Genomic DNA, 20,482 nt, shown 5'->3' on the forward strand with positions numbered 1-20,482 from the left:
AGAGATCATACAGTATTTGCCTTTCTTTGTCTGACTTACTTCACTTAACACAATGCGTTCAAGGTCCATTCACCCACCATACAGCAAATGCAAGATTCCATTCAATTTTATTTATGGCTGAGTTATTTATTGAAATATATATATATGTATGTATGTATATTTATCTCCATTCTTCTTTCATCAATGGACACTTAGGTTGTTCCACATCTTAGCTATTGAAAATGATGCTGCATTGAACATGGGGGTGCACATATCTTCTTGAATTAGTGTTTTTGTTTTATTTAAATACACAGCAGAGGAACCATTGGATCATACTACAGGTCTATTTTTAATTCTTTTGAGGAAACTATACTATTTTCCATAGTGGCTGCACCAATTTACATTCCCACCCACAGTGCACAGGGGTTCCCTTTCTCCACATCCTTGTCAACACTTGTTTCTTGGTTTTGGTTACTAGCCATTTGGACCAGTATGAGGTGATGAGGTTTTGATTACATTTCCTTGATGATTAATGATGTAGTATATTTTTTTGTGTACCTATTGGCTATATGTATGTCTTCTTTGGAAAAATATTTATTCAGATCTTCAAACCATTTTTCATTTGGGTTGTTTGTTTATTGTTATTGAGTTATATGTCTTTATATATTTTGGATATTATTCCCTTATCATACATGTGTGATTTTCATATTTTCCCTCCCATTCAGTTGATTATCTTTTCATTTTGTTATCATTTTCTTTTCTATACAGAAGCTTTTTAGTTTGTGGTCCCATTTGTTTATTTTTGTTTTTGTTGCTTTTGCTTTTGGTGTCATAATTAAAAAATCATCCCCAAGGAACTTATGTTTAGGTTCTTACTGCCTATGTTTTCTTCCAGTTTTATAGTTTCATGGGTCTTACATTCAGGTTTTTAATCCATTTTGAGTCAATTTTTGCATATAATATGAGATAGTGGTTGAGTTTCGTTCTTTTGCATGTGGTAGTCCAGTTTTCCCAATAGCATTTATTGAAGAGACTTCCTTTCCTCATTATATATTCTTGACTTCTTTGTCATAAATTAATTGACCATACATGTCTGGGTTTATTTCTGGGCTCTCTATTCTGTTCCATTAATCTTTATGTCCTTTTTTATGCCAATGTCATATTGTTTTAATACTATAGCTTTATAGTACAGTTTGAAATCAGTGAGCATGATTACTCCAGCTTTTTACTTATGATTTAAATTTTTAATAATTACAGTATAAAATTAATTATATGTAATAATGATATTAAGTATAAGTATGTATTTTAACATATAAATAAAGCAGTATAATTATAAATAATCATTAAGTTAAGATAAGTATATACACTTTGAGCTCTAAATAACCCAACTTTGGTAAAGGGCATTATTGTTTAGTATTAATGATTTCAGTCTTCACTGTTATCTAGCTATATCTTTCTCTGGGGATATCTGGTTATCCTGTTTCACTATAATAATATTTTTATGCTATATTTCCTTGCTGTACATCATCATTTTGGGAAACCCAACTCTCATGGTACTCTCTCATGGTACCTTTATCCTGGGAGCACTTGCAGTGATCACCTTTTACATTTGTAGACCCTTTTGTCCCATAAATCTAAAGTTATTTCTACTGGCCTATGGCATGGTATGTACCTTTTTCTCAATGAAGGGAGAGAAAATCTAAAGTGTTCTGGTTATTTGAAAGAAGAGTGTGTGTTTTCTTCATGAGTTCATTTGACATATTGAAACATGTATGTTACTGCTTACTAGGGTAGCAAGTACAAATTAAAATGGGATTGAAACCCTTGGTAATTCTGTTTATGTTTTTGATGAAGACTTCACTTGGTCCAATGCCTATGAAATCTCTCCTTTGCATCCAACTCTGCTAAATTTGTTTTCATTTACTTTTTAAAAATGTTATTGATATACAGTATTATAATGGTTGCAGGTGTACAACATAGTGATTAGACAATTATATGCTGACTAAATGCTCACATCAGTAAGTGTAGTTACCATCTGTCAACATTCAATGACATTACAATATTTTTTACTATATTCCCTATGCTGTACTTTCATCTTTGTGACTAATATATTTTCCAAATGGAATTTTGTACCTCTTCAACAGCTTTACTTACTTCACCTATCCCTTTATCCCCCTTTCCCTAAGGCAACCACCAGTCTGTTCTTTGTGTGTGAATCTATATATCTAATTTGTTTGTTCATTTGCTTTGTTTTTAGATTCCACATATAAGTGAAATCATGGTATTTATCTTTCTCTGACTTATTTCAACTAGTATAATACCCTCTGGGTCCATCCATGTTGTTGCAAATGGCAAATTTTCATTATTTTTGTGGATCAGTAATATTCCATTATTCTTTATTCATTGTTCTTTATTCATTTATCTGTCCATGAACACTGAGATTTTTTCCATATTGTAAATAATGCTGTGGCAAACATAGGGGTGTATGTATCTTTTTGAATGAATGATTTTGTTTTCTTCAGGTAAATTCCCAAAAGTAGAATTACTGAGTTGTATGGTATTCCTATTTTTAGGTTTTTGAGAAATCCCCATACTGATTACCATACTGACTGCACCAATTTATATTTCCACCAACAGTGCATGAGGATTCCTTTTCTCTCTACAGCTTTTCCAATACTTATTTCTTGTTTGTTTTGATAATATCCATCTGACCAGAGTGAGGTGATATCTCATTGTAGTTTGCATTGCAATTTCCTGATGATTACTGATGTTGAGCATCTTTTCATGGACCTTTTGGCTATCTGTATATAATCTTCCGAAAAATGTCTATTCAGGTCATCTGCCTATTTTTAAATCAGATTTCTTTTTGGTGTTGAATTGCCTGACCTCTTTGTGTATTTTGGTTATTAGCCCCTTCTTTGACATATCATTTGCAAATATCTTCTCCCATTCATTAGGGGTTGCCTTTTCATTTTGTTTATGGTTTCCTTTCCTGAGAAGAAAGTTTTTAGTTGATGTAGTCCCTTTTATTTTTGCTTTTGCTTCCTTTGACTGGAGAGACATATCAGGAAAAAAAAATTACTAATGCTGATATTCAATAACTTAGTGCCTATGTTGTCTTCTAGGAGTTTTATGGTTTCATGTCTTGTATTTAGGTTTTTAATTCATTTTGAGTGAATGGCTTAAGACAGTGACCCAGTTCATTCTTTTCATGTAGCTGCCCAGTTTTCTGTACCATTTATTGAAGAGACCATCTTTTCTACATTGTATGTATTTGTCTCCTTTCTCATATATTAATTGGTCATATAAATGCAGGTTTATTTCTGGGCTCCTTATTCAGTTTCATTGATCTATGCAGTTATCATACTGTTTTGATTATGTTAGTTTTATAATATAATTTTAAATCAGAATGCATGGTACCTGCAGCTTTGTTCTTTTTTTCTCAAGATTGCTTTGCCTATTTGGGGTCTTTTGATGTTCCATTCAAATTTTAGGATTATTTGCTCTAGTTCTATGAAAAATCCCATTGGTATTTTGATAGGGATTGCCTTGAATGTGTAGATTGCTTTGGGTAGTATGGCCATTTTAACAATGTTCTTCCTAGTCCATGAGCATGAAATACTTTTCCATTTATCTGTGTTATCTTCAATTTATTTCATCAGTGCTTTATAATTTTCAGAGTATAGGTCTTTTACCTCCTTGGTTAGATTTATACCTAGGGGTTTTATTCTTTTGGATGCAATTGTAAATGGGATTGTTTTCTTAATTTCTCTTTCTGCTAGATTGTTATTTGTATATAAAAGTACAACATATTTCTGCAGCTGATTTTATATCGTGCAACTTTACTGAATTAATTTATTCTAATTTTTTTTGTTGGAGTCTTTAGGGCTTTCTATATATTGTATCATGCCATCTACAAATAGTGACAATTTTACTTCTTTTTTATCAAATTGAATGTCATTTCTTTTTATTGTCAAATTTCTATTGCTAAGACTTCCAGACTGTGTTGAAATAAACATGGTGAGAGTGGGCAACCTTGTCTTGTTCCTGATCTTAGAGTAAAACTTTTCAGCTTTTCACAAAGAAGTATAATGTTAGCTGTCTGTGGATTTGTCACATATGGACCTTATTCTGTTGGGATATGTTCCCTCTACACTGACTTTGTTAGAGTTTTTATCATGAATGTATGTTGAATTTTGTCAAGTGCTTTTTCAGTATCTATTAAGATGATTGTATTTTTTAATCTTTTATTAATGTGGTATATCACATTGATTTGCCAATATTGAACTATCCTTGAACACTTTGAATAGATCCCACTTGGTTTTAGGGAATAATCTTTTTTAATGTATTGCTGGATTTGGTTTGCTGATATTGAGGAATTTTACATCTGTGTTCATCAGGGATATTAGTCTGTAATTTTCTTGCTTTTATAGTGTCTTTGGTTTTGATATCAGTGTGATGTTGGCCTCATAGAATGAATTTGGATGCTTACCTTCCTCTTCAATTTTTTGGAATAGTTGAGAAAGGTGATCAGTATTAACTCTGAATCACAGAATTCTCCTGTGGTCCTGTTTTTGATTATTGATTCCATTTTGTTACTCGTAATTGGTCTGTTCAGATTTTGTATTTCTTTTTGGCTCAATCTTGGAAGATAGCTTATTTCTAAGGAATTTATCCATTTCTTCTAGGTTGTCCAGTTTGTTGGCCTATAATTTTCTTAGTAATTTTTTTTTTAGCTATTAATATATATTTATGGCACACAGAACTATAAAAGCAATGGCATTTTACCAATTAAGTAGAAACAAAACTATAAAGGCAATACATTTTTAAACAATAACATTAATTCCTTGTGACAGATGACATGTGCTCAATCCCTTTTTGCTAGTTGTAACTTCTTTCATTTCTGATTTTGTGTAAATCCCCCCCACTTTTTTTTCTTAATGAGTCTAGGTAAGATTATCAATTTTGTTTGTCTTCTGAAATAACTAGGTCTTAGTTTCATTGATCTTTTGTATTGTTTTTTAGTCTCTATTTCATTTCTTTCTAGTCTGACCTTTATTATTTCTTTCCCTTTCATTGCCTCTTACATTTCCAACTTCTGTTTGACTTCATATTCATTATTTCTTTAAGTGACTTCTTCACTCATAAGTCCTATCCATTTTTTAAGGTGCAGCTTTAGTTCCTGTTGGAACCCTGTTTAATTTCACCATTCCTGAATTCTTAATATACGTCCCACAGTTTACTTTTTGATTAGGCTTTAAATGTATATATAAATTCCTTCTTTTCTTTTAGATTGTAATTTATTTGAAGGCGATTTTTAAATATATTTTTGTTTATATTTTCTTAGTTCTAATACTGTACACATATTCTATTGCTAATAAATCTTAGAGATGATAATTGACAGCCATTTGTGGAATGCTTGCTCTCATTTAAGAACCGTGCTAAGTGCTTGAAATTTATCCAGTGGCGTCTCAGTCATTCCGTGTTTGTATGTATGTATGTATGTATGCAGGTATAGGCTAGGAAACAGAATCCTAGAAGAACTGATTTATTTCTGAAGTCACACAATCAGGAAATGGCAGTAGCAATACGAGGATTCACACCCATTTCTGTCTTAAATCTAAGTGACTGACCTTTACTATGTTATGCTGCAAAATCATTACTGTTTTCTACTATTTTTATACTATTATGACATCTTTAATCCATGTATCACAGGGGCTTTAAAAGGGCCTCCTGGCTTTAACTGGAGTATAGAAGACTATTAGAAACTGAATTTTTGGATATATAGCTTATTATTTCTATCCTATTTGGTCTATAGAGTGTATCATGAAACTTCACTGGACTATCATAAAAATTAGTCCTATTTCCAAGAATATCTGATTTCAACTCTATCAAAATGTTTCATTTTAGCTTGAACTTATTTCTTAGACATGAAAATGAAATTTGATAACAACATCAATAGCATTTATGATAATTTTTATTCCAATTTTAGAGGAATAGAGCACTCTCTTCTATTTTACTTCTTTTATTAGGGTTCAGTAAATCAGAATGGGAGATTTAGTAAACCCTAATTATGTTGCATTAAGGAGTCAAAGTGATTTAGTTTTTCCTCTCCCTCCCTATTTTTAAAGAATAAATAAAAATATTTTATTTTCTTTGGAACAATTTGTTCATGCATTAGGAGCCATTTAATTAAATTATTACCTGCTGGAGCACCATCTGTTTTTGTCCTAGAAATAAGCATAGTTTTTTTTTTTTTTTTACATAGGCTTGGTAAATATGTAGTAGGTGCCAAAAAGCGATAAATATCATCAGCAGATGCATTGAGGCACTTCAGTCTCTACACAGTCAGTCTTGATTTTTCTGGGCATAGCTTAAATGGATTTTTCTGGATCAGTTCCTTTCAAAACTATTATGTGAAGGAAGGGAGTTGGATTAATTTTTTCCCATAGATCTTTTCATATTATCCCCCTTCAAGATTACCCCCCTCAAGATGATCCCCCCTCTGATTTTGTGTTTAACTCTGTGTATGCCCACATTTCAGACAACAGTTTTGAATGGTATAAAGGAATAACTTTATATTGTGTGTAAGGGACTTCAAGTTTGTAAGTTCTGGGATGGATTATCCAGAAGCACCTATGCAGAGGCTGCTTCCTCCTCCTTCTGCATCTGTGTACCCCATTCCCCTGGGTACAATCTTTACATCTGGCACACCAGCCAGAAGTCTCCTGCTTCATGGTCTATTCCAGGTTCTGTATCCTGTTCAGGGGTAAGAAAGTTCAAGCATCTGTGGTGCAAATTCATTTCTGGTTTTCCTTCCCTGTGTCAACAATATCCAGAAATTGGGGTAGCTGGGTGTGGGATACATGTAAGAGTGGTTAATTTAATTAATTAACCAATTTGTATTCATCATTAATAGTCTTTCATTAATAACACAATACTGACAAATGGTACTTGATACATTTATGAATTATCTCATGTGGTTTTCACACAAGCAAATCTAGTGTTACTTATGAGTAAAAGTGATTTGCTCTGGGGTCATAGCTGCTAACTATGGATCCAAAATTCAAACTAAGCTCTGTTTCCCAATAGAATATAATCTTAAAACAATAGCAGTTATATTGGGATTTGCAGCTTACCAATGGCCTTTAGTTGCAGTATTTAACTTTATCAATCAACTCTTAGAAGAACACAGAATAGTTATTACATCCTCTTTTAAAGGCTGAATGAGCTAAAGTAATACTATAAAGAACATTGCTGGTAAAATGACCATTCTCTTACCCTAAATTCTGTAATCTCTTCAAGATGCCATGCCTATTTAGAGTCTATCATTTATTGAGCAGCTACAGGGTTCCAGATACTGTGGGAGACTGAAAATATAAGATAACAAGACAAATTAATCATAATCAAGAATCTGAATCTGAGGACAAATCAGGCAGAGGAAGAACATGCTTAATATGTTCCTGGAAGAGGCTTGAAAGCAGGAAAAGATCAGAAAGGAAGTTTAGACCAAAACATAAAGGTCTTGTATGCCTTGGAAAGGAGACTATGAAATGTCCTATTAGTACAGAATAAACACCTCATAGGATTTTAAGCTGTCAAATGATGTGGTCAGATTTCTGTTTGAGAAAATATAGCTGCAGTGGTATTCCGGTTATTTATTGCTGAGAAACAAACTGCCCATGAGTTCTGTGGCATCCAACAAGCAGCATTTTGTTACATCTCATTACTTGATCGAGAATATGGGCTCGTCTTAGCTGGCCTATTCTTTTGTTCCACATGTGTGTCACTAGGTGGAAACCAGCTGGTGGCTGGTCTTGTCTCATATGTGTGGCACTTTGGCTTGGATGTCAAGGCTCGGCTTCTTCTCCATATGATCTCAGAGCCTCTCCACATGGTTTCTCCAACTGGATAGTTGGATTTCTTGATGCTTAGGGTTCCAAGTATTCCTTGTCTGTAGAAGTTATTCATGCCTTAATTACAGTTGTCATAAGACATTTTAGCAAACAAATTTTGCTCTATCATTCAGTCTGTGTCTTTAGGAGTGTCACATTTAAGTTAAATGGTTGCTGTTAAGATATCTGTGTATTCTTGAAAAAAACATTGATATAAATGTGAGGTCATTATTCAGGGGTTGTCAAAATTACAGATGTAGTCCAAGAAACATCTACATGGTCAAATAATTGTTATAAAAACATTAGGCAATAAAAATAGGAAGAAGACCTAATTCTTGGAGACAGAACTAGACAAGGAAAGTCTATTGAAAAGAAACATTTTAAAGTTAATTAAAATAAAATTATGATAATAGAAAGTCATTAGCTATGGTGGATGTGAAGTATATTTGGGGAGGACACAGGCAAGTTTACTGAAGTCAGAGTGTATAGGCTAACATCTATGTGTGAATGTGTTTATTTTCCTCATCTCTTCACCCCTCCATCCCCACCACAAAAAAGGAGAAAACTCTAAGGCAACTATGGATAGAGATTATGGGAGAAGCTCATACTATAAAATTTTGTTAGGAATTAATGTTCTATTTTTTTTTGAGATAATTAAAAATATGCCCTCAAGTGATTGTTTTCTGTAATTATAACAAGTGGCTAAGCACACGGATTCTGGAACCTCACTAACTGGATTCAGATCCTGTGTTATCTAGAGCAAGTAACTTCAACTATTTCTCTTCAGGGTTCTTATCAATAAAATGGGGATGATAATATTAGGGCAGCACTGTATATTTTCCCTGGTTCTTTGTCCCAGCTACAACAAAGAATTGAATGGCAGAGACACAGTAGTGAAGCAGAGTAAAAGTTGATTCAAAGTTACATACTTAAAGAGAGAGAAAGTGTGGGTGACATCAGAGAAAGGAGTGCTCTAAAAGGTTGAAGAGAGAAAGTTTAAGGCTACACACTTAGTGTGGGTGACCTCAGAGAGAGGAGTGCACTGAAAAGTTGGGAAAGAGTTTTATTAAAGTTATGCACTTAGAAAGTGTGGGTGACCTCAGGGAGAGGTGTGCATTGAAAGGTTTAGGGTCTGGGGTTTTATAGGCAGTTGAAGATTTTCAGGAAAGTGACAAAGGACCAGGTGCAGACCTGCCAAATGGTCCCAGAATATTCATCTTTGATAAGACATTAAGTTTCATCTTTTAACTTAACACAAGAAATTTTCTGCTTTGATTCTTTTCCAGGATATCTGTTTCTGTCTGGAAGTATATCAATCAAGACTGTCTGCCCTGCCTCTAAGGTGGGCTGAGCCACTGTCCGTTTGATTAAAATGCTATTTTAGCTTTAAGATAGAATTCTTCCTGAATAAGCTTGGCCTTTGAGCAGGTTAAAATAAATCTTACAATGGTATGTTCTAATTGACAACAGTAAAAACATAGGCGATGCTGAGATACTTTTCTTTATCTGGGGAATATTCAAACATTCCAGGCTTCTGAGATTTCTATTTTTAACTCATTAACTCTTTGATTCCCTTCAAGTGGGCTTTACTGGCATTATTCTCTTTCCACCCTGCTCATATCTATTTTCCTGCCTAAAACTAACAATAGTAACTTCATGGTATTATTCTGATGATTAAATAAATTAATACAAGTAGAAGGTACACAGTGGTACATAAATGTATGCTTTTTTCCCCCCCTAATACTACTCTTTGACACGATTAAACTAGTCAAGGCCATCTACTATTTACAACTTGTTTTGCAATGTATGTTCCCATTTCAATTCTGAACTTTATTTTCCACATTTTTAAAAATTATGCTCCTTTTTAGGAAGAAACCATAATATTCCCATTATTTGGGGCTCCTGAGTGTTTTTAATTACTTAAGGAATGATTAAAGACCTCAACTCTCTAAAGGATTAAAAAAACAAGGAGAAAGAAAAGAAGATGAGAATGCTTTGGTTTCTAAGATATATGACTGAAATGCAGAGGTTTCATTTGGGGTAATAAATAGGCTATAGTTATAAAGGATGACAGGAATGATAAATCTCATCAGTCATCATAGCTGAGTGGAGTCTGTGCACTTCATTCAGTTGTCCTTACAGAGTGTCAGATCCTAGATCTCCCAAACAGCAGGTTGGGGATAAGTTGAGTTTTACTATTTTGAAGACTCTGTATTTGGAATGGGAAAGTCAAACATAATCTTTGGTTTAACCATTCAGGTCATTATTTTTTTTAAAAAATTGGTTCTTTATAGTTTAACATTTATCATTCTAAATACGTAGAAAAGAATGAAATGAACTCTTGGTTATTTTATTATTTTTCAAGGAATTGCTTAGACACCGATATTGAAATAAGGATGGAAAAATGAAAAGACAGTAATGGGAAAGACTCCAGGGAGGCCAAAAATATGAAGGAGAGGAAAAAGGATGCATTATGGGAAGAAAGAAAAAAATGGGAAAAGCAGCTAAAATTCATGTTGGTAAAGTAATAATATTTGACACTTGAAAATTGAAGGGCTAGGTGTATTTTAAAATTTTGCATTCATTATTATGACAAACTATCTTTCAATGGTGTCAGTTATGTAAAAGTTCTGTTAAATATTTTACATTTAATGTCTTTGTGAATATTGCATTTTTATGTCTTTTGCTTGACATTAAATTTCATAGCAGCATTACTTTTATGTGACATTGGATATTGTCCATTTTTTATAGTATTGCTGTTCATAGATAACATATGATATAAGCAGGACTCAATAAAGGTTTTAGTAAATGGTTAGTTGCTTTAATTTACTCAAAGCTTAGTGTGCATGTATGTAAATTTGTAATAAAAATTAACTTAATGTGAAACTGTCACACAGATATAACATATTGATATAGTATTTCTCATCCTGTTTTTTATTCAGTACATGCTTTTTTATTGAAAAGGTTACTAGTTATTAGTATTATCATACCTAATGGCCATTTATAGAAAGAACTTGAATTTCATATTTTAAAATAATAGTCACCTTTTTTCAAAATTAAATTCCATTTTTTCTTTCAGTCAGATACCTAGAAGAAAATACTGTAAAAGTATATCCTTGTTTAGCTTTAGATATATGTATATGTGTGGATATGGCATTTTAGAAAAAAAAATAACAAGATCTTAGGCAATTTGTTTCTCATGTTGCTTGAGGTTCTTAAGAAGTATTTCAATCTTGATTCAGTTATTGATTGTCAATGAAAAGTTTCACAAGGATGAGTATTCTTCCCATTTAATACTACTACTTAGGCAAACATAATTCACTTACATTAATTTTTAGCCCTAAGATTAAGTGAATTAATATGCATGATTTTTGTCTTATGAGGAACATACCATATTATTAAGTGTAATGAATTCCTATCATTGTAGTATTTTGGGTTAAATCACCAACTTTAATTTCTTTTAGCTCATGGTCCAACAGTTTGAAAACTGAGTACTAAATTTTTTACATTTGGGTCTTACTCTTTGATCTTTAAAGAACAGATTTCTAAAATTTATACAATATATATGATTTGAGATTGTTCAGAGGACACATATTTTCTTACTAACTGAATTTTAAATGAACATGTTTCTCTAGGCTGCCTTCTTTCCTACCAGTAAACCACAGTGTCACTATATATTAACAGTGTTTTCTAATAATATCCTAAAGGAACAAGAAAAGAGACATTTCAGAAAGTGAAAAGCACAGTCTCTGGGTGCACTGTATTACCACTCTGGGCCTCAAACAATCATTTTGTGTTATGATTTTAGGAAATACGGCAGTGAGAATTTTAGAATAAAGCAGTTTGTAGAAACCTGTTGATACTTTTCGAAGAGTAAAGATTATGTAAAAAGCAAACCAATAAAGTACCTTTGAAAAATGTGAAAAATAGAGCGCTTAGTGGCCACATGTAGATAAAAGCTTCATCTGTTCCTAGAAATCCAAAAGCCATTGTCAAAAAGCAGCAATTTAAGATCATTCGCACTGGCTGAAAGGATAAAAAATTGCAGTTTATCTATCAAGCTAAGAGGCTCCTCCTGGCAGACAGCTCTCAAAGAGCCAAGTGGTGTCTATTGACATGTGTGTATTAACTCTTAACACCCTTGAAGCCCTCTTCGGCCAGTGCAAGCTACACATAGTATGGAGTAGGACAGATGGCCCAAAGGGTTTTCATGGCTGGAAACAGGTCAGCAGCAGGTTCAAAGTGAAGGTTTCTAGTTCTAAGCACAGTTGTTTTGCTCATTGTCCCTCAAGCAGCAGAAAAAAAGAGAAATTTTGAAAGTGTTGCTAACGGAGAGACCATAAAGTAGAGGTTGTGGTCTTTTCCTCAGAGCAATGCACTTGGAAGCAATTCTTCCTTATTCAAAACCACAGCGCCAGGAGATGTCACTGCCTGCCAGGGTGCTGTGGAGAGCAGGGATCTGTTCAGTCCTGGAGTCAGAGCAGCGCCCAGCGGTTTAAGGATCAAGGCTGGGACATTCAGATTTAATGTACATTGAGGCCCCTCATGCTTGTAGTCACTTTGGTTACATAACCAGGTGTCTCACTCAAGGGTTTCAGCCCTGGCAAATTCACTTCTGGATTTGGTGAGACCGAAAAATGACAACATAATGTTGCAGGTAAAAGTGTTTATCCCCAGCTTTATTTTCACAGTGGCTGGTCAAGTGCTAGAATCCCATCCATCCAGGTCAAGTCTGCCTGCAGCAAGCTGATCTTTGCCTTCAGGCCTCTCCTCCATCTCTAACCCCAGAGCACAGTGCAAAGCTCTTTGTATAAAGTCAGTAATAACATATTGTCCACACGTGTGCAAGCCTGAGCTTGCCAGCATTGCATGTGTGCAGTGGACAAGCAGACCAGGGTCAGGTGAGAATCCTGGCCATGGAACTTCCATTTTCTCTACACCAGGGATAAGTAAACCAATAAGATTTCTGGGTTTATTATCATCATGTCAATTGCGGGGACTTTTAGAGAGTCGGTTGTAATGTTTAAAAGAGTAGGTTTTGAAGTTTGACAAGCCTTGTGTGATATGCCAGCTGCTTGAACTTAATTGCCATGAGAACTTGGGGAAATAACATCAAAGCCTCAGATACCTTATCTGTTAAAATGGGGATAATTGTAACAGTGTTTAACATATAGGGTTGTTTGATTAGGTGACATAATGTATGCAAAGCCCTACCCTTAGAGTAAGTCCTGGTTCATTTTAAGTGTTCAATAAATCCTCTATTAGCATATTATTTTTTATAACATAACATGGGCATGTGTTACTTCTGTGTATGGAAAGCTGAGTGCAAAAGATAAAGAGGAGAATCAAATTCCTCAGACTAGATAGAGAAAAATATCTTTCTAACATAGAGATCTGTAGCTACAGAAAGAAATAGCTTAAGAGTTTGTTTTTAATTTTATCTTTTCTAAGACTGACAGCCTTGTGCATTAAGCAGTGAGATTAAGGGGAGGCTGATGGAAGTTGAGAAGACCCTGATGATGCCCTTTGTCACTCTGACTGCTGTAAATCTCTGAACTACATTAAAACTCAATTACAGGGGCTTTCTTTAGCCAGACTCTCAAATTTTGTGTCCACTCTTCTTTTTTTTTTGTAATTTTGTGGTTTCATTTGTCTTGTATATGTGTATTTATAATCAAAGCCTTTTCAAATACTCTGAAAGTGGGCAGGACCTAGATTTTGTAGAAGTAAATAAATACTTCTTGAGGTTTTGTTGTAAATAGAAATGATGACCAGACCAAAAAAAGATACTGTTCAATCTAAGTAGACTTAGACACAAAAAAGGACCAAGAAAGGAGTCATGGTAAGAACAGAAGCTCTTTACACATCCCTAAGCAGAGTCTTATCATGTGAGTGAGATTTAAACCCACATGATTTTTCTAAATAACACTATGTGGATAAAATGAAGGCTCCTGTGGCCAGGATTCTCACCTGGCCCTGGTTGGCTTGATCACTACACATGTGTTTGCAATATGTTGTTACTCTATATAAAGAGCTCCGCCCAGTGCTCTAGGCAACACAGTGGCACGGTTGCAAGGCTGCAGGAGAGCAGAGACGAGGCTGGAGTGGTTGTGCCGGACAGAGAGAGGGAGAGAGATTGGGATGGCTGTGCCTGACGGCTGTGTGGGTAGAGAGGCCCAGAGGCAGAGACCAGCTTGCTGCATGCAGACTCGCTCTGAGTGAATGGGATTCTAGTGATTGACCTGCCACCGCAGAAATAAAGTTGGGTATAACCCTTTCACACCAAGAATGTTCTACTGTCACTTCTTTGATCGCATTGAATTCATAGTGAACTTGCCCGGGGCTGAAACCCATTGGCAAGACACGTTACATGTTCAAACTACTTGTTCAGGAAACCCGGAGTACACTGGGTGTTGTTTCAGTTCATTTCAATTAATTTTTCTGTTTGCCAGACCTGAATTGATTTCTGTCATTCTAATAAAGCCTTACCATAAACATGAGAATTCGGGTGGGCCCAACTAACCCTTCAGCCGGAGGGCCTCATACAAACTGCAGGTGCACACAAGGACCTGAAGAAAGCCTGATCCACTCAGGGAACTGGTAGGTGGTCATACATATGCAAGTGATTCCAAACAAATTTGCACAAACCTGCTGGATTTCATCAAATAATTTTCCCTCAAATGGTTTCAGCTGCACTTTGAAATTTATAGCTCATTAACTTGGTAACCTGTAAGTATACTGTTGACATGTCCTTCAGTCATCAAGGTAACTCAAGTCTCTGAATAAGGTTTTAGTTTTAGATTCTCCAGCTTGATAATTTGCTGTGCCTAAATTCACTGTACTATCTAAGAGTAGGCTCTATTTTTTTTCCTAAAAATACAGCATAGACAGTAATTTCCCCTTATTTTATAAACACTTTTTATTCAATTAGTGAAGCATGAACAACAAATAATTATTGTCATTTCTTTTATGCAGTTGACATTAAAAATTGCAGTTAAATAAGGAATTCTTAATGCATTTATAGGCACTATAGCAATTGCTAGGACCATTGCACAAAACCAGATGGAAAAATCTAATTATACTGAAAAATTAAATTGGGGAACCAACTACTGAATTACCATTTTTATAGTTTTATCTTTGGCCCTGCTCTCAAGTTGAGACCATTAAAGCTTCCAACAACAAAAATTTATTCCACAAACATGGGCTTCATTTGTACAAACTAGGTTCACACTGAAAAATTTATGTCAAATGGTTTTAGTCTATAGGACTATTCTTAAATTTAAATTTAAAAATTCTTCTGGGCACTGATATAGTTCACTAGTACATCTAAAGCAATATTGCATGAAGGTGCATAATGAATGCTTTTTGATGAGGCACTGACATTTTTAAGAACTTCCTTTGCCTCAAATCAGTCTGTTCAAACCAGCAAATGATTTGACATTCAGAGCTTCAGGAAGTGCTATATGAATATTTTTTTCCCATTGTACAATAAAGATTCAATCATAGCACTGTCATAGGAAATTGATATTCTGCCTTATGTTCTAAAGTTAATCTGCCAGAGTCATTTATTTATTTTACCTGTAAATAACTTTTACAAGTAGGAAGGTCTGCTGATATATTCCTAATTCCAATAAGAACTACACAGTCTTTTATACTGTTTGAGTTAAAATACCACTGGTATTACCATAGTCAGGGGGTCAAGTCAGTTACCTATGACAAACATGGTTTTCTACAACAAACATAAATAACTTATGCTCATGATTATCACTAATTCCTGGAGCTATTAAACTGAATTCGTTAGCATTATGGAAAAGGTCTGTTTTTCTTTTTTGTAAATAGACTGAAAGGAAACTCAAATCTGTAATAACAAAATATAGAATTGGTGGTTGTAAGTAAAATGTAATAATAACTTTATATAAACCTTGGCCACACTTCTCTCTTATCTGAACCATAGTTAATGATTAACAGGTACTTCCCATTCTCAAAAGTGTGAATGCACTAGTCCATCTCTCATTATCTCTGGGTTGAAACTTAAGGCCTCTGGTCATAATTTAATGAAGTCTGTACATAAAAGTTGTAAGCTTTGAATATTTCTACTTTCTTGAACTCTATAGAAGTTCTGTAATGACTCTTTGTTAGTGGATCATTTATAATGTGGTGGACCTTATTATAAGCATCTAATAATTTAACTCATTTACTCAAAATAATGCTATAGATACAGTGCTGCTATTATTTCCATTTTACAAATGTGGAATTAACATAAAGATATTAAGTAACTGTTCTAAATCACATAGCAGAGCTAGGATTCACACCAGCTAGTCTGCCTATAGACTGCTAATTTGGAGACTGATAAAGTCAGGGCATTCATGTAATAAAATCCCTCACTGTGATTACCAAACAAAAAAGTAATAGGGCTGTGGTCACATTTCTAAGTGGCATTGGTAACATATAACTTACGAAATGAAACCTTTGTTTAGCATGTATTATCTAAATTATTTCCAGACATTGTGTAAGGCTACACCTGTAGCAGCCAGAAATGGTATTTTACATATTGAAATTTCATTCTATTTCAGTATTAATCTTTACTTCTATATAATTTACTTAGTTTCAGCCAGTAAAAATACGTGAGAGAAAGCATTCAGAAGTGTCAGTGTATTTTTAAGCTAATCATATATTCAGAATACAAGTTCATTTTTTATTGACCTAGGCTTGTCAGTCTAGAAAAAAATACCTTTTAGTTCAAATTGTTTCAGTTTTCTTTTTCTTATAAAGGGATGTTTACATAGAAGATAGATGGTTAAAACCAATTTAGCCTTTGGTATGGGCCTGGGCAGGAAGGGATCTCACTTAAGCTAATAAAAATGTTGAAAACATGGAGAATATATTCTACTTTTCATAAAACTTGCATTTTATAAAAAAAGAGAAAATTGTACAATATAGAATTTAAAGATGTTACAGATATTTCTATTTGATGAAATGTAAAATTTTCTATGACTGGTCTATACCCAAGTATAATCTCTTTTAGAGAAAGATTCATATGGTAGATTCTAAAATCTATTACATGTATTTTTTAAATTACTCAGGGTAGCTGTAAAATATTACAATATAAGTTAAATGAATTGTGTACATCAGTAATAGAAAATATATAAAGTTTGAATGGCATAACTATATGTTTAAGACATCTGCATTTGCTGAAGATTTCTTTTTATAAAATTTCCATTATATTTGGGAATTTGAAAGTTCTAATTACAGAAATGTAATATATCCTTTACTTATCTCACAGGGCATAGGTATTTTAAAACTATATTCTTTGTGGGACAGATGAGATAATTTGTGCTAACTCAAAATTGAATATGTTCTTAGTTTTATTTATTATTTATTTAGAAGTTTATTGTTCAGTTTTGTTTTTGAGGAGTTTAAGTGAAACAAAAACTATCAGAGCAGAGATTTTTATGTTTTTTCAAAAAGCTATTCTGTTTTCCTTAAGGCAATATAATTTTAAGGAAATGGATTTCTAAACATATATAAATTGTGTGTGTGTGTACACACACACACACAATTTATATATGTATATAAGATATGTAATTTATTTTACAAAATAAGTGGTTAAAATGCTTCATTGTATATGTTATCACATACTTATTTCCTTGGAAATTTTCCCGAAATACTTTAGATTTTGTTACATCAAGTACATCTATCTTTGACCCAGATACTGCCTTCCTGGAAGATAGAATTTAGTGTGAATTTATAAATGTGTAATGAGTCCAAAAATGGTAGTAAGGGTGTCAGGCACATATCCATCATGGTGAGGAGTTAATATCTGTATCTGCATTACATTCTAATTGATGGCTCTGTCTGATGTTTGAAAAGCGTTAAATTGCTGATGTACTTGTGATGGAATGCTTATTGTCAGGCTAGAAATGAAAATTCTGCCTCATCACTATAGTTGGTTTTTAAATGATTTGTGGAGAAATGACTTTGAGTGTTTGTATTAGAGGTCAGAATTAGAGATCTCACATTCCGTAGCAACTTCTGTGTGTCAAGTGTTCCTTGAACGTAAACCATGCTCTACAATTCCATTTTTGAAAAAGTCTTTATTTGAAAATAGAGACCCTGATTCATTAAAAGGGGTTAGGAGGAAATCTAGAAAACTTTTTACATTGGGACAGTGTCTAAGTAAATTAATAATGCATGAACTGTGGAGAAGTAAATACCCTATCAAGTCATTATAGCAGGAATTAATTAATATTTAAGCCAAATTTAAAAAAAACTAGTACTAAAAAATTGCAGTATTTTATAATGTATGCTGAAATAAATTGGGTTGTGGGGTATTTAACATTATTTTTACCACCAACCTATTAATATCATATTTGTATAAAACTACAGGTCACCTTAAGTATGTATCCAAATATCTATTTCTCCGTCTAAAGAATTATGCAACTTTGGACCTCACTTTTGTCTTCTGTAATGTGAGTGAGGTTGGAACCATGGATTTAGAGATTATTGAATCTCTTACCTTTGGGTTTTCCTATCCTCTAGTATTTTCTTCTAGTTTTTTTTTTTAATCAATCAAGTGTGATTTAGAGTCTTCCTCTTTCATTAATCAACATCTCCTAACCTACTGAATAATTATCACTAACTCCATATATTACTCCCTTTCTCTGCTTGTATTGATACGACCAAATCCAGAATTCAAATGTTGTGCTTTTTTGAATCATTTCAGAAATGAGGCCAAGAAGGAGGGGAGAACAGAGGCAGGGCTGGAAAGAGGAAGGAACAAAGAAAAGGTCTGCAAATCATTCCTGAGGGTGTTCTAATACACAGTCCCAAATAAACAGGACACAGTAACAGTTGGTATGTTGTGTGTTTTCTTTAAAATAGTAAAATTTCTACATATAGAATAAATGTGGAAAAAAAACAACTGTCATATGTGTGTGTGAGTATATATGTATGTAAATATTATGTAATCTCCTCCCCTCCTCCATAATGTTTTGCAGAATTATATAATTTCTTCTGCAGTATTTAACTCATTTCTTCCAACAATCCTTGACAGTTCTCCCTCCTCTAATACTAGAAATGTCTCTTCAAACCTGTATAACCTAAGCAACACTCAATGGATGTTTTAGGTTCACTGTCTCAATTTATTCTAATGACAACACTATGAGGTTTATTTATCATGACCATCTTACAGATGAAGACCCTGGGTTGCAGAGAAATTAAACATTTTTGCTCAGGGTCACCCTTGCCTAGCTTTGTAGCTGAATCTCTGGCTTATCTGCTCCATCCTCAACTGCAGCATATCACTCTAGGTCTTTCTGATGGTCCATGCATCCTGTATTCTCATGTTTGTGAATTTCCCCATCTGGATGCCTTCCACTCACACTCTTGGTATGCCCTAGTTAAGGCCTCTCTTGCTGGGAAAACCTCAGAGATAACTTTCCTGGGGAATCCTTTCCCATATTCTCTGCGAGAATCAATCACCCCTCATTCTCCCTGGCAATTTGCACATTTTATTTGACTTATTTATTCATGTATCTGTCTCTGTGATTACATTGTTCTTTACTTGAGGAACTATTTGTCTTCATTGCCTACCCTAGTATCTGACATGCAATATACTGATCTTTATTGAGTTAACTCTGAGTTAGAATGAATCCTAGATTATAGGGTAGCAGATAACAAATCTGGTCAGAATTATAATTTTTATTTTTAAAAATTTAATATTTAATTATATTTGAGCTCAAATGTTCAGAACATTTTAAATTTATATAGACCTTTCTGCAAGCTAGTATTGGAGCTATGTATACCCATAATTCTGTGAATAATACTGCTCCTTTTATGAAGCTTTGTTTGTATCTTTTTCATTAGAGTTCACTTGATAACCACTGGCCCTAAGGCAATTAGCTAATCAGTTGTAAACTGAGCTCTGTTCTTCACCCACCACAGTGGGGCACATAAAGAAATCATAAAACATAGTGAGAGACCTTGGAGTCCAGCTGGGGTGACAAATCTAGTACAGAGAATATTTAAGTATAAATACTCTTAATCTGCAGTCACACTACACCAGTGGGGATGAATACAGACTGAAGACCACTTGTAGTTAATTAGCCCAGTTATCCTAATACCACTCTGCAGGATATAACACACTGTCGTGCATAACTGTGCAGGGGACAACCTCCATCTGCCACTCTTGTAGTAAGGTTTTGAAACCAAGCTCTCCTGGCCTGGCAAAAGGCTTCCCTCTGTGGATGGATGCCATCTCAGACTTTTATTTAATGTTTAATGAGCCAGGTGAATTCATGTCACTAATTCCTTGGAACATCTTGGTCTTTGTTGGTGGCCTTAAAATTTTCCAAACCTTTTGATAAATCATGACTGTAATATACCATATTTTGCTTCTTGTATTTCTACAGAATTATTATTTCATTTAATTATTCTGCCTATTATTATCCTATATTTTTGTTTTAAAAAATGGTTCTGGCAATGTAAATCATACAAGGATCTTTTTTTTCCCTTTTAACCTATCAAATCATAGCTTTATCGAATCTGCTCTTAGTTTTTCTTAAAAGTGATTTTGAAATATGTAAACTTAGATTTTGCTTTCATTGTAA

At 33.9% G+C, this 20,482-nt stretch overlaps 1 protein-coding gene across 6 annotated transcripts in view; it reads left to right on the forward strand.

Annotated features, from left to right (window-relative positions):
* The window catches only part of NAALADL2 (N-acetylated alpha-linked acidic dipeptidase like 2), a 1,368,824-nt gene that overhangs the window by 629,690 nt on the left and 718,652 nt on the right, over positions 1–20,482 (forward strand). The window lies entirely within an intron of this gene.

The sequence above is a fragment of the Manis pentadactyla genome, chromosome 1, assembly GCF_030020395.1.
Source record: "Manis pentadactyla isolate mManPen7 chromosome 1, mManPen7.hap1, whole genome shotgun sequence".
Taxonomy (NCBI): Eukaryota; Metazoa; Chordata; class Mammalia; order Pholidota; family Manidae; genus Manis; species Manis pentadactyla.